Raw genomic sequence first — 11,746 nt, 5'->3', positions numbered from 1 at the left:
TGCACTTCGCTCATGACGATTTCGACTTCGGGCCCAAAAATGCATAATAGGTAAGGGTCACTGACACCTCGTCTATATAACGCATCCTTCGACAGACAAAATTTCGCGCTAACGACTTTCATTTTCCTGGCCTGCCATTTATTCTTTGGGAGCTCACCTGTCATGATGTAGTGCTTTATTGGCTCCCTCCAGTCAGCCCCCCAGTCTTTAGCCGGAATTTGGTCAATTTTGTGAAATATTCGTGGCTCTGATTCGGGATGCTCGTTTGGTTCAAGAATATCCTCCTCGATTAATGGCTCGGTTTCTGACATCGTTTCTGGAACCACTTCTTCAGCTAAGACGACGGGTTCCTTGTTAGATGTATTTGGTCCCTTTGATTTCCTGCGTTTGCTGGGTGGCGGTTCGATCTCTGGTTCGCCACGGTCGCGTGCCGCTGCTCGAGACCTTGTGATGACGAGGGTTTCCTTGCTGTCTTGAATGCTTCGCTCCGAGATGCATTCTACTGGAATAACTCTCTTTAACTCAGGATCTGATGTTGAAGCCAATGCGGCAAGTGCGTCCGCAGTTGTATTCTCTCCCCGAGGTATGCGGATTAATTCGAATTTCGAGAAATTCCTAGACAAATCCTTCACCACTTCAAGGTATGCTTCCATTCTTGAATCTTTGGCTTCATAGTCTCCATTAAATTGGTTAACTACTAATTGCGAATCGCAATAAGCCAATATTTCCTTAGCTCCAACTCCTTGTGCTAGTCGAAGTCCGGCAATAAGGGCTTCGTATTCTGCCTCGTTGTTGGAGGCATTGAATAACAATCGGAACGATTGTTCTAGAATTTCTGATGTTGGAGATTCCAACTTGATTCCCACTCCGGATCCTTGCTTTGTTGAAGACCCGTCTACGTGTAATTTCCAAGTTTGGTTTTCAGGTTGCTTTATCGTTCCAGGTATCGGTAGTTCGGTCAGGAAGTCTGCTAAGACCTGAGCCTTCATACTGATCCGGCTTTTGAACTCTATGTCGTACTCGCTTAATTCAACCGCCCATTTCGCCAAACGTCCAGACTGACTTGGACTATGAAGTATTGTTCGGAGTGGTTGGTTAGTTAATACTTCAACCGGGTGGGATTGAAAATATGGACGCAGCTTCCGAGCCGAAGTTACCACCGCGAGTGCAAGTTTTTCCATCATTGTGTATCTGGTTTCCGGATCTGTCATTGACTTGCTCACGTAGTAAATTGGTTTCTGCTCCCCACGGTCTTCCCGAACCAAGACTCCACTAACCGCGTGGTTTGAAACTGATACGTACAAATAAAGTTTTTCATCTACTTCCGGTTTGGACAGTACAGGTGGAGTGGTTAAGTATGCCTTAAGCTGCCCAAAAGCTTCTTCACACTTCTCATCCCAAAGGAATCCTTTGTTCCCTTTTAGAATTTGGTAGAAAGGCAACGACTTATCTGTTGACCTCGAGATAAAACGATTCAAAGCCGCAATCCGCCCAGTCAACCGTTGTACTTCTTTGAAGTTTCTTGGAGATGGCATGTTCAGAAAGGCGTTAATTTGATTTGGATTGGCTTCAATCCCTCTTTCTGTTACAATATAGCCAAGAAATTCTCCGGATGGGACTCCAAATGTGCACTTCGCCGGGTTCAGCTTCATTTGATATTTATTGAGAATATCAAAACATTCCTCCAAATGTTTAACATGATCTTCTTTCTTTAACGATTTAACCAACATATCATCTATGTAGACTTCCATAGTCTTCCCGAGGTGATTGTGAAACATTTTGTTCACCAACCGTTGGTAAGTTGCTCCTGCATTTTTCAAACCAAAAGGCATTACCTTGTAACAGTAGATACCTCTATCTGTGATAAATGACGTCTTTTCTTGATCATCGGGGTTCATCATTATCTGATTATAACCCGAGAAGGCGTCCATGAACGTTAACAGCTCATTTCCAGCGGTGGACTCTACAAGTCGATCTATATGCGGGAGCGGGAAACTATCTTTGGGACATGCTTTATTCAGGTCTGTAAAATCGATGCAAACCCTATCTTTCCCGTTCTTTTTCTTGACAACGACAGTGTTTGCTACCCACTCCGGATATTGCACTTCTCTTATGGACCCTATCTTCAAAAGTTTGTCCACTTCGTCGTTTACTATTTTTGCCCGCTCCACTCCAAATTTTCTTCTTTTTTGTTTTACCGGTATGAAGCTGGGATCCACGTTTAGTTCATGACAAATTATACTCGGATTTATGCCAGGCATGTCCGCTGCTGACCATGCAAATGATGCTTTGTTTTTCCTTAAGAGTTCGATCAAAGCTTCTTTTATTTGGCCAGTCAACGTTGCTCCAATTCGAATTTTCCGATCTGGTTTGTCTTCTTCCAATACCACTTCTACTACCACATCCTCTTTTTCCTGCCCACTAGGAAATTTTTGCCTTAGTCCTTCTTTTGCGGGCTTTGTTAATTGCTATTGGATCTTCAAACGGTGGCTAGCTAAGTAACACGTCCGAGAAGCTTCTTGATCTCCCCGAATTGTTTCCACCCCATTTGATGTTGGAAATTTGATACATTGATGGTATGTAGAGGGGACTGCTTTCATCCGATAAATCCAAGGAGTCCCGAGGATGATATTGTAAGCTGCGGGCTTATCGAAGACAACAAAGTCCACGATCTTCGATACCTTCTTGGCAAGGACCGGTAGCTTGATTGTTCCGAGAGACATGGCTGACTCGCTTGTGAACGCAATTAACGGAGATGGGGGTCCTACTATGTCTCCTCGGCTGATTCCCATTTTTTCTAGAGTACTTAAAAAGATCAAGTCGACCGAACTGCCTGTATCTATAAGGATCCTTGATACTTCGAAGTTAGCGACATCAAGAGTAATGACTAGAGCATCATCATGCGGTCTTTCGAGGTGCCGCGTTTCTTCTTCGTTAAATGATATTAAGGCACCTTGAAAATCAATTTCTTCACTCAAGCTTGCTTTGAGTAAGACATTTCGCCTATGCTTTTTGATGGAACTTATTGAATCTCCGCAAAATCTGGAACCTCCTAGAATCACATTGATCTTACCCTTCGAACTCCTTGGTTCTTCCTCGTTGGATAACCTTGGTCTTTTGGAATCTTGATCTTTGGAGTTTTCCTTTGCTTCGTGGTATTCCTTCACAAAATCTTTTATATCGAATTTAAAAAGATCGCCACTAGCCCAAAGCTCTGCGAGGTGCTTTTTAAGAACGCTGCAATCCTTGGTTAAATGTCCGGTTACTTTATGAATGTCGCAATATAGACTTTCATCACGGACCCAAGTGTTTGATCTTCCTTTCCCTTGGAATTGCTTCCCGACGGTATTGTTGAAGGGTTGCGACCCAAACTTCCTTGGTCCTTTGCTCTCCCTAGGCTCGAACTTCCTGGCAGGGGCGGTGATTGCTGGCTTTTCTTGCTTATTTCTTTTGGCAAAACTTTCTTTTTCATCCTCTACCTCCATCCAGTTGTTCGCGCGGAAGAGTGCATCCTGAATTGTGTCCGGTTTGTGAAGTATTAAGTCTTCTTTAAACCTTGAATCATGTCGCAGTCCTTTTCGTAGGGCAGATAAAGCTGATTGCTGCGAGATTCTTGGGAGCTTTGACAGCACTCCTTTGAATTTGGTGATGAAAACTCGAAGTGACTCATTTGATCCTTGCGATAAGTTCCAAAGATCGGCATCTGAAACGCTTTTATCCATAAGGATGGAGTATTGCTTTAAGAATACGGCTGATAGTTCGTCGAAATTGCTGATCGAACCCGGCTCTAATTGGGTGAACCACATTAGAGCTTGGCCACACAGATTCTCCGAAAAAAGCTTGCAGTAACCTGCATCCTCATCAGCTTCATCCAATTCGACTCTTCCAGCAGCGATCAGAAAAGCTGCGAGATAGCTTTTTGGATCCTCCAATCCGCTGTAAGGGTCCAACTTGAGCTTCCGGGAATCTTTGATCCTCAAACTTGCAATTCGCGGGATAAAAGGGGTTCGCCTAGCTTCTTCAATGACTCGATTGATGTCTGGCTCCGAACTTGTAGCCTGATGAAATTTTGATTTCATTTCTTTTAATTCCTGGCTAACCTTCCTCATGGTCTCGAACTGGTCGAGGTTCTCCTGCTCGTACTGAGCTGCAAGTTGTTCTTCATCCCCGAGCTGCGTCTCTTCTTCCGACGTCTGAGCTACATTATTAGTAGCGCCGGGAGTTGTTTGTCCGCTGGTTTCATTTCGTGCAGCGGAACTTGGCGAGTTGAATATCCCTCTTCGGATTCCCACCGGGTTTCCTGCACTTAAAGAGCGAACACGAGTTTGTATAGTATTGACGTTTTGACTAAGAGATACCTGGGATGTTTGCAATGTATCGACGGCCTTTTCCACGTCCGAGAACTTTTGTGATATGTCTGCCATGGTTTGCTGCATAGCTTTGAGGGTTTCGGCCAATGATGTCTCAGCAGCGTCTCCTCCGGACATTGTTGTTTATCTCGGAAGTGTGATAAAGAAAAAATCTGACCACTCAAGAACCTAATGTCCCCACAGACGGCGCCAAAATGTGGATGTCGGACTCACACACTCAAGTATTTTGTTAAGTAGGGAAGATTATTCTTGAGGGACAAAAATGAATATGTAAAAACTTATAAATTGATACGAAAATTGCTATAGTATCTCTCTCTCGAGAGGAAGATCCCCTTTACATGGCCATTGGCCTCTAAGCCGCATAATAAACGACATTAAAATGAGCAATTAAGTACAATTATTCCTTCTTAAATGTGTCCGTTTTGATTCTTCGACTTTAATGCTCAACGTTTGAATTTGAGTTGACTCTGATCTTCATGGGCCTCGCCTCTTTTGGCCCAAGTGTCTTTGAACCGACTTACCCATGTCTTCTACACCGAACTCGTGTCACAGTGCAGTCACTTCGGATTCTCGAAATGGTAACAACCACTTCGACCGTCCCTTCGGCTCACGGGTCCAAATGGCTTCATCCTTTATGGGCCATTATCTTGATTACGTGGCAATCTTTGGTTGGTCTCGTACTTCTGGTGCGGGATCCGACACCAACACTTGCCATGAAATCTTATCTTCCAAACCCAGCACTCCCTTAATAACCACTGCATTCAAACGGTAAAGCACATTAACCGGTAATACCTGCCCCAACCGCGCCATGTCCCAGCCCGAGCCCTCCGACCAATACTCCTCTACTCGTGCCTCCATATCCAACGCATCAATCGGGCCTGTAACATGTGACAACAACGGTTCCCCTAACAGCCACTTATCCGACCAAAAATGGATCTCTTTGCCATCACCCGGGACCCATCCTAACCCTTTGGAGACCACTTCACGCAGCCCCACTCCAATGCTGCGCCATGTCGAGGACCAAGTGCCTTTCGGTACAACCCAAGAGTTATCATGAACACCGCGAACCTTATACTTGCTCCTTAGGACTCTTGCCCATAAGCTTTCATTATTATTCAATAATCTCCAGCCCACTTTGGCCAGCAAGGCTCTATTCATATCTTTCGAAGCCCGCAGCCCTAAACCGCCCTCCGCTTTCGGTCTACAAACTTTTTTCCAAGGCAACAGGTGCTGCTTTCTCTTCTCCAACGTACTACCCCATAAAAACGATCGAGATAACTTATCTAGTTTCTCGAGAGTCGATGCAGGCAATAACACGGAGCTCATGGTATGAACTGGAATCGACGATAAAACCGCTTTCGTTAAAGTAATTCTCCCCGCCCAGCTTAACGCTCTACCCTTCCAACCCATCAGCCTAGCCGAAACTCTTTCCAACACTTCCCCAAACGTTTCTTTATTAATCCGCTTTTGTAGCACCGGCATTCCAAGATACTTACCCAACTCTCTTGTAGAACCAATGCCACTCTCCGCAGTGATCAATTGTTCTAAATCCCGACTTACATTCTTCGAGAAAAAAATTTTGGACTTCTCCAGGCTTACTTTTTGCCCTGAGGCTAGGCAAAACGTCTCCAAAACCTTCCTTATCACTCTCACCTGCGCCACTGATGCCTCCGCAAACAAAATAAGATCATCTGCAAAACAAACATGCGACAGTTTCGGTCCCCCCTGCGAAATAGAGATTGGTTTCCAATCTTTCCTTCCCACTGCAATCTCTATTTGATGGCATAATCTCTCCATACAAAGGACAAAAAGATACGGTGAAATCGGGTCTCCTTGCCTTAGCCCCCTCGCAGGCTTAAATGATTTTGTCTTCTCTCCATTCCACAACAAGCTCATTTCAGGCTCTGCAACACATTCCATTATCCGTCTTATCCACCCTTCAGATAACCCCGCAGCCTCCAAAGTCTCCTCCAAAAAATCCCAACGGATACGGTCATATGCCTTCTCTAAGTCTAACTTAAGCAGCATCCAGCCTTTGCGCCCCTTCTTCCGCCTCATGGAATGAACTACCTCCTGCACCACCACTATATTATCCACACTCAATCTCCCAGGAATAAAACTTGCCTGCGCTGGACCAATAAGCTTAGAGATAACATTTTTAAGCCTAATCACCATCATCTTCGTGATTATCTTAAACAAAACGTTACATAAGCTCAATGGCCGAAACTGTGTTATCCTCTCGGGTTTAGCTACTTTTGCCAACAGCACTAACAACACATCATTAGTAGACCTCGGTAAAACGCCTGTCTCAAAAAAATTCAGCACAAAACTTGTTACCGACTCTCCTACTATCTCCCAGCACTGTTGGTAGAAAACCGGTTGATATCCATCCGGTCCTGGCGCCTTAAACTTCCCCATGCTCCGAATTGCCACAACAACCTCATCAGATGTGAAAACCTTGTCTAAATCCCTCTTCTCCTCCCTAGACAGCCTCGGGAACCCCTCTTTCGATAACTCCCCCCTCACTTCGCTAACATCATCCAGCGAATAAAGCTTCCTGTAATAATCCAGAGCTAACGTCTCCAGCTCCCCTTTATCAGCAACCCATCTATCTTCCGCATCCTTTAACAACTCTATCCGATTTCTCCTTCTTCGAATAATAGTAGAAGTATGAAAATAGGTCGTATTTCTGTCTCCCAGAGCAATAAACTTTTCTCGTGATTTCTGAAACCACAAAGTCTCCTCCTGTTCAAGCAGAGTATCTAAATTCTTCACCAGTAGTTCCTCCTTAGCAAGCAGATCATCAGACGGAGCCACATCTAACAAATCCTGTACTGCTTTTATTTCCTCAACCAACTTTTCCTTACGCGTGTGGATATCACCAAACACCTGCTTATTCCATTTCTTGAGTTTCCACTTTAAACCTGCTAGTGCCTCAGGAGTTGACAGCCTCACATCCCATGAAGTTGCCAATAAATCTTTAAATTCTTCATGACTAAGCCAGGCTGCTTCAAACCGAAACGGTCTTCGACTCGCATCCACACTCTGTGGCGGACATAATTGCAGATACAAAGGCGCGTGGTCCGAAGAAAGGAAAGGAAGATGTGACACTATTGCCTCTTGCCACCGCAGTCTAGCATGAGCACAACAAAACACCCTGTCCAATCTCTTGGCCACACATGTACTTTCCTGTCTACCTCTCCTCCATGTGAACCTGTTCCCTTTAAAACCCAAATCAATGAGAGAAAGAGCATTAATCCACTCACCAAATGACAAAGAATCTGCAGATAACCGTCCATTCCCTCCTGACCTCTCATCTAACCTCAAAATCGTGTTAAAATCCCCACCAATGACTAAAGGACCATCAATCCCACTTACTGCGTCCTTTAACTCATTCCATAACCCACTTCTTCTACTCACTGTTGGTGCTGCATATACTACCACCAAATGAATAGACTCTTCTCCATTTACTATTTTCGCATGAATGAATTGGTGCGTGGATGCCACTACCTCTACTTCCCCAACGCTTGACCTCCACAACAGCCACAAGCCTCCACTCTGTCCCACGGCATCAACTCGAAACTGGTTTTCAAACCCCAATCTCCGACAAATCCTGCCTGCTCTCTCTCCTCCAGCATGCGTCTCAAACAAAGCAAGAATATCAGTATCATACTTTTTCAACATATAACGGATTGACCTTCGAAAATTGGGTTTATTCGCCCCCCGGCAATTCCATAACAAACAATTCATGATAAAATTCTGAAAATCACAAAGAACTGCCAGGGATAAATATTATTTAGCCCCACTAACGCCCTCAGTGGTCATTATCCTCTCTTGGAGAACAATTTCCATTGAAGAATTACCCCCTGCTGGGTTTGTACCACCCACAATCCCCACAGATTCCACGATTTGCCGCGAGGTAGACTTCTCTATGTTCTCAGCACCATTCGTGTATACTCCACCTGCTCTCCCCGCACTCACAGTCTCCACTCTAAGGCGTTTACCCGGAGATATCCCATCAGATTCACCTCTTATTGGGCCAAACACCAAACCTCTCCCAGGAGCAGAAGATCTCATGTTTTTACCTCTCACTACCTGGTGCTTCCCTGATTTACTAGCTCCTGATTTCTTCTCCTGATCCCCTGCACGAAAACCACCATTCCCAACAACTCCCTTTCCCACATTAGACTTGCTCTGAATCTGAGCCACCCCTTGATTCTGGTTCACCAGCATCTGTGAGCCTTCGTTCTCCTTATTATCCTCTCTCATAGTGTTATTCTGTTGCTCCTCACTTACAACAGTTTCCTCCATTAACCCACCAAAAATGTTTGAAACTGCCAGCGTTTCTGAACCTCCTAGCATCATCCTCTCTCCACTTTCCACTTCCGGGGCTTTTTTAGAACCTCCAGCCTCAAAAACCACTTGTGTTACTTGCCCTCGGCTCCGAGACCGTCTCACCTCTGTAAACCCGTCTTCATCTTGGTATTCGCACTCTGGCCTTTCTCTTGCACCTGTGAGATCATCTGGGGAACCTGAGACAAAGTTCCTTTTGGACAAGCACTAACCACATGACCATAGATACCACATCGAGGACATATGTTCTGTAGCCCCTCATAGGCGACATAATACCGCTCCCCGTTGATCCGCAGCGTCCCCTTCAACGGCCTCTTCAAATTCACTTCGACACATATCCGGGCAAATCTTGCTCTCTCCACCCGAAGCGTTGTTGTATCCACCTTAAGAGGCTTCCCAAGACCTTCTGCAATTCCCATCAAAATTGCTTTGTGATAAAAATTGATTGGGAGATTCGACACTCTCACCCACACCGGCGTAGTCTCAATCTCGTCTCTCAATGGGTCAAAATCTGGTGACCAGGCCTGAACCATCAAGATACTCCCAAGAACCCTCCACGGACCGCCTGTCACTGCCTTCATATAGTCTTCTTCATAGAGATTTGTTTAAGCTAATTACGAAATTTACCAATTATTCACATAATCAAATATGTTATGAACATATATCTGGTATATAATAATACCAAATTCAATCCGTGTGTGGAGTCTATATTTTCATTTTACAATCCCTATGAAAATATTACGGCATAATCTATTATTTATTATTTTCAAAATTGCTTGCCGAATCAAATTTTCAAATATTTAGAAGTGTCAAACCTTATATAACTCATCTCATCATAAAATCTTAAAATATCGTATGTTATAAAGATCATAACTTTCTACCATATAATACATTACATTTAACCCGCCGCCTACTATAAATATTTTAAACATATCTTTTTAGAAAACCAAATTAATGTATTTATAAATTTTTTTATCTTTTTATTCTATTAAATATTTATGATATTCTTTAATATATTAAATTAAAATCTTTAAATTTTTTTACTGTAGTATGTAAAATTATGAATTTTTAAAAAAATGATATGAAATTAAATATAAATATACTAATAGTTATAAGGATCATAACTCATTTCATCATATAATATATTATATTCAACCCGCCGTCTATTATAAATATTTGTTTCAAAAAATCAAATTAGAGTATTTATACTTCATAAATTTTTGATCTATTAAGTATTGATGATATTTAAAAAAAGGAATATATTACTCAAATATGATTTTTTTGACCAGTTAAATTTGTTCTTTCATACATTGAATAATTTATATTCATTTTAGAAAATTCAAATCTTGGTATATGCGGAAAAAAATTTACTTTTTTTTTTTATTATATAAATGATATAATGATTTATTTATTTATAGAAATAGAATCATATAAAGATGAGAGGTGAAGTATAATAATTAATAACAAATTAATATGGTAAGTTAGATATCAAATCTTATATGTTCATTTTGATTGGTCATTCTTTTTAAAGAAATTAATAATAGATTTTCGTTTTTATAATTAAATTAAATTAATTAAATTGCATAAAATAGTATTTGAATTAATTTACTCTATAAAATTTTATTTCTAATGGTATTCTTAAGTAAATTCTTACAAAGGAGAAGGTTAATTAAGGGTAATTGTAAATTGTACTCCCCAAATGATAGTATAGGATTGGTTCTAGAAATCATGATTAAAACACACATGATGACAGTTTCGGCTTTATATGAACAAGACACTGATAATCATCAAAAATAAAGAAAACAATCAAAGGGTAAAAATGGTTGGATTTTTTTATATAATAACATTTAGATTTTCGGGAAATCACTTTTTTAACCCTCCAAAGACTTCTACTAACACTAGTTTTACTAACGCTTTAAACCTTCAAACTAGTTTTTCTATTCGCACCGCCATAGAAAATAACAAAAAATTAATGTATGTTTGTGTAATATTATTTTTTTTAATTTTTAATTAATTTTCCTATTTATAAAAATTTTACGATTAATAAAAAAGGTTAAAAACAAACTTCATCATCTTCGACTACTCACCGTCAGACCACAAAATTTTCAGATTTGTATTCAGTTCATTGTATGTGTTCACCCTCTTTTGACTGCAATTAGTATTATGAGATCCCAATTTATCCACTAGAGAGAGTGAAAATGCTTCTGAATCAATCTCCCAATAGATTCCTCTGATACAGAGAATACTTCATTTTCCGGGTATGATTCGTCATTCCTTGGTTTTTTTAATTCTATTTTAAGCTTCTCTCGTACCTCAGATTCTATAGTAGTATATATTTGGATTTATATTATGCTACTTTAAATTTCTCTTGTGCTTCAGTTTCTAGTTTCAAAATTTTATTATGAAATTTTAAGGTCTGACGGTGAGTAAAAGAGGAAGATGAAGTTTTTTTTTGGTTTTTAAAGATTTTTAATTTTTTATTAATTGTAAAAAATAGTAAAATTAATTTTAATTTAAATTAAACTAAATAAATTTATATTGAATAAACATAAATTAATTGTTTTGTTATTTTTTATGGCGGTGCAAACAAAAAGGTAGTTTGGAGGTTTAAAGTGTTAGTAAAAATTATCTTTGTGGTTTATAGTGTTAGTGGAATTCTTTCGAGGTTTAAAGTGTTACCCAATGACACATTGAGGGTTAAAAATGTGATTTTCCCGTTTTAAATCTCTATGTTCCTCTTCTTTATTGGATTTTTAGATTTGAACATTATTCTCACATTTTGGATCAAGATCTTTAATATTCCATGCCAATTAGTGAATGATTCCATCATATTCAAGATTAGTGGTTAGTCTTTAATTTCTAGTATAATCTTGGGGTATGATAATTTAATAGTTAGATTAATGTTGTTGTTAATGATAGATTCACCTTCATCTTTATAATCTTATGTCTTAATCCTAATCTTATTTCGGATCAAAACGTCTCTTATGGCTTGCTTCATCTTACTGAAACCGTGGAGGTTTTGA

The sequence above is a fragment of the Arabidopsis lyrata genome (assembly GCF_000004255.2).
Source record: "Arabidopsis lyrata subsp. lyrata unplaced genomic scaffold ARALYscaffold_8, whole genome shotgun sequence".
Taxonomy (NCBI): domain Eukaryota; kingdom Viridiplantae; phylum Streptophyta; class Magnoliopsida; order Brassicales; family Brassicaceae; genus Arabidopsis; species Arabidopsis lyrata.
Note: the sequence above shows the minus strand (reverse complement) of the source record.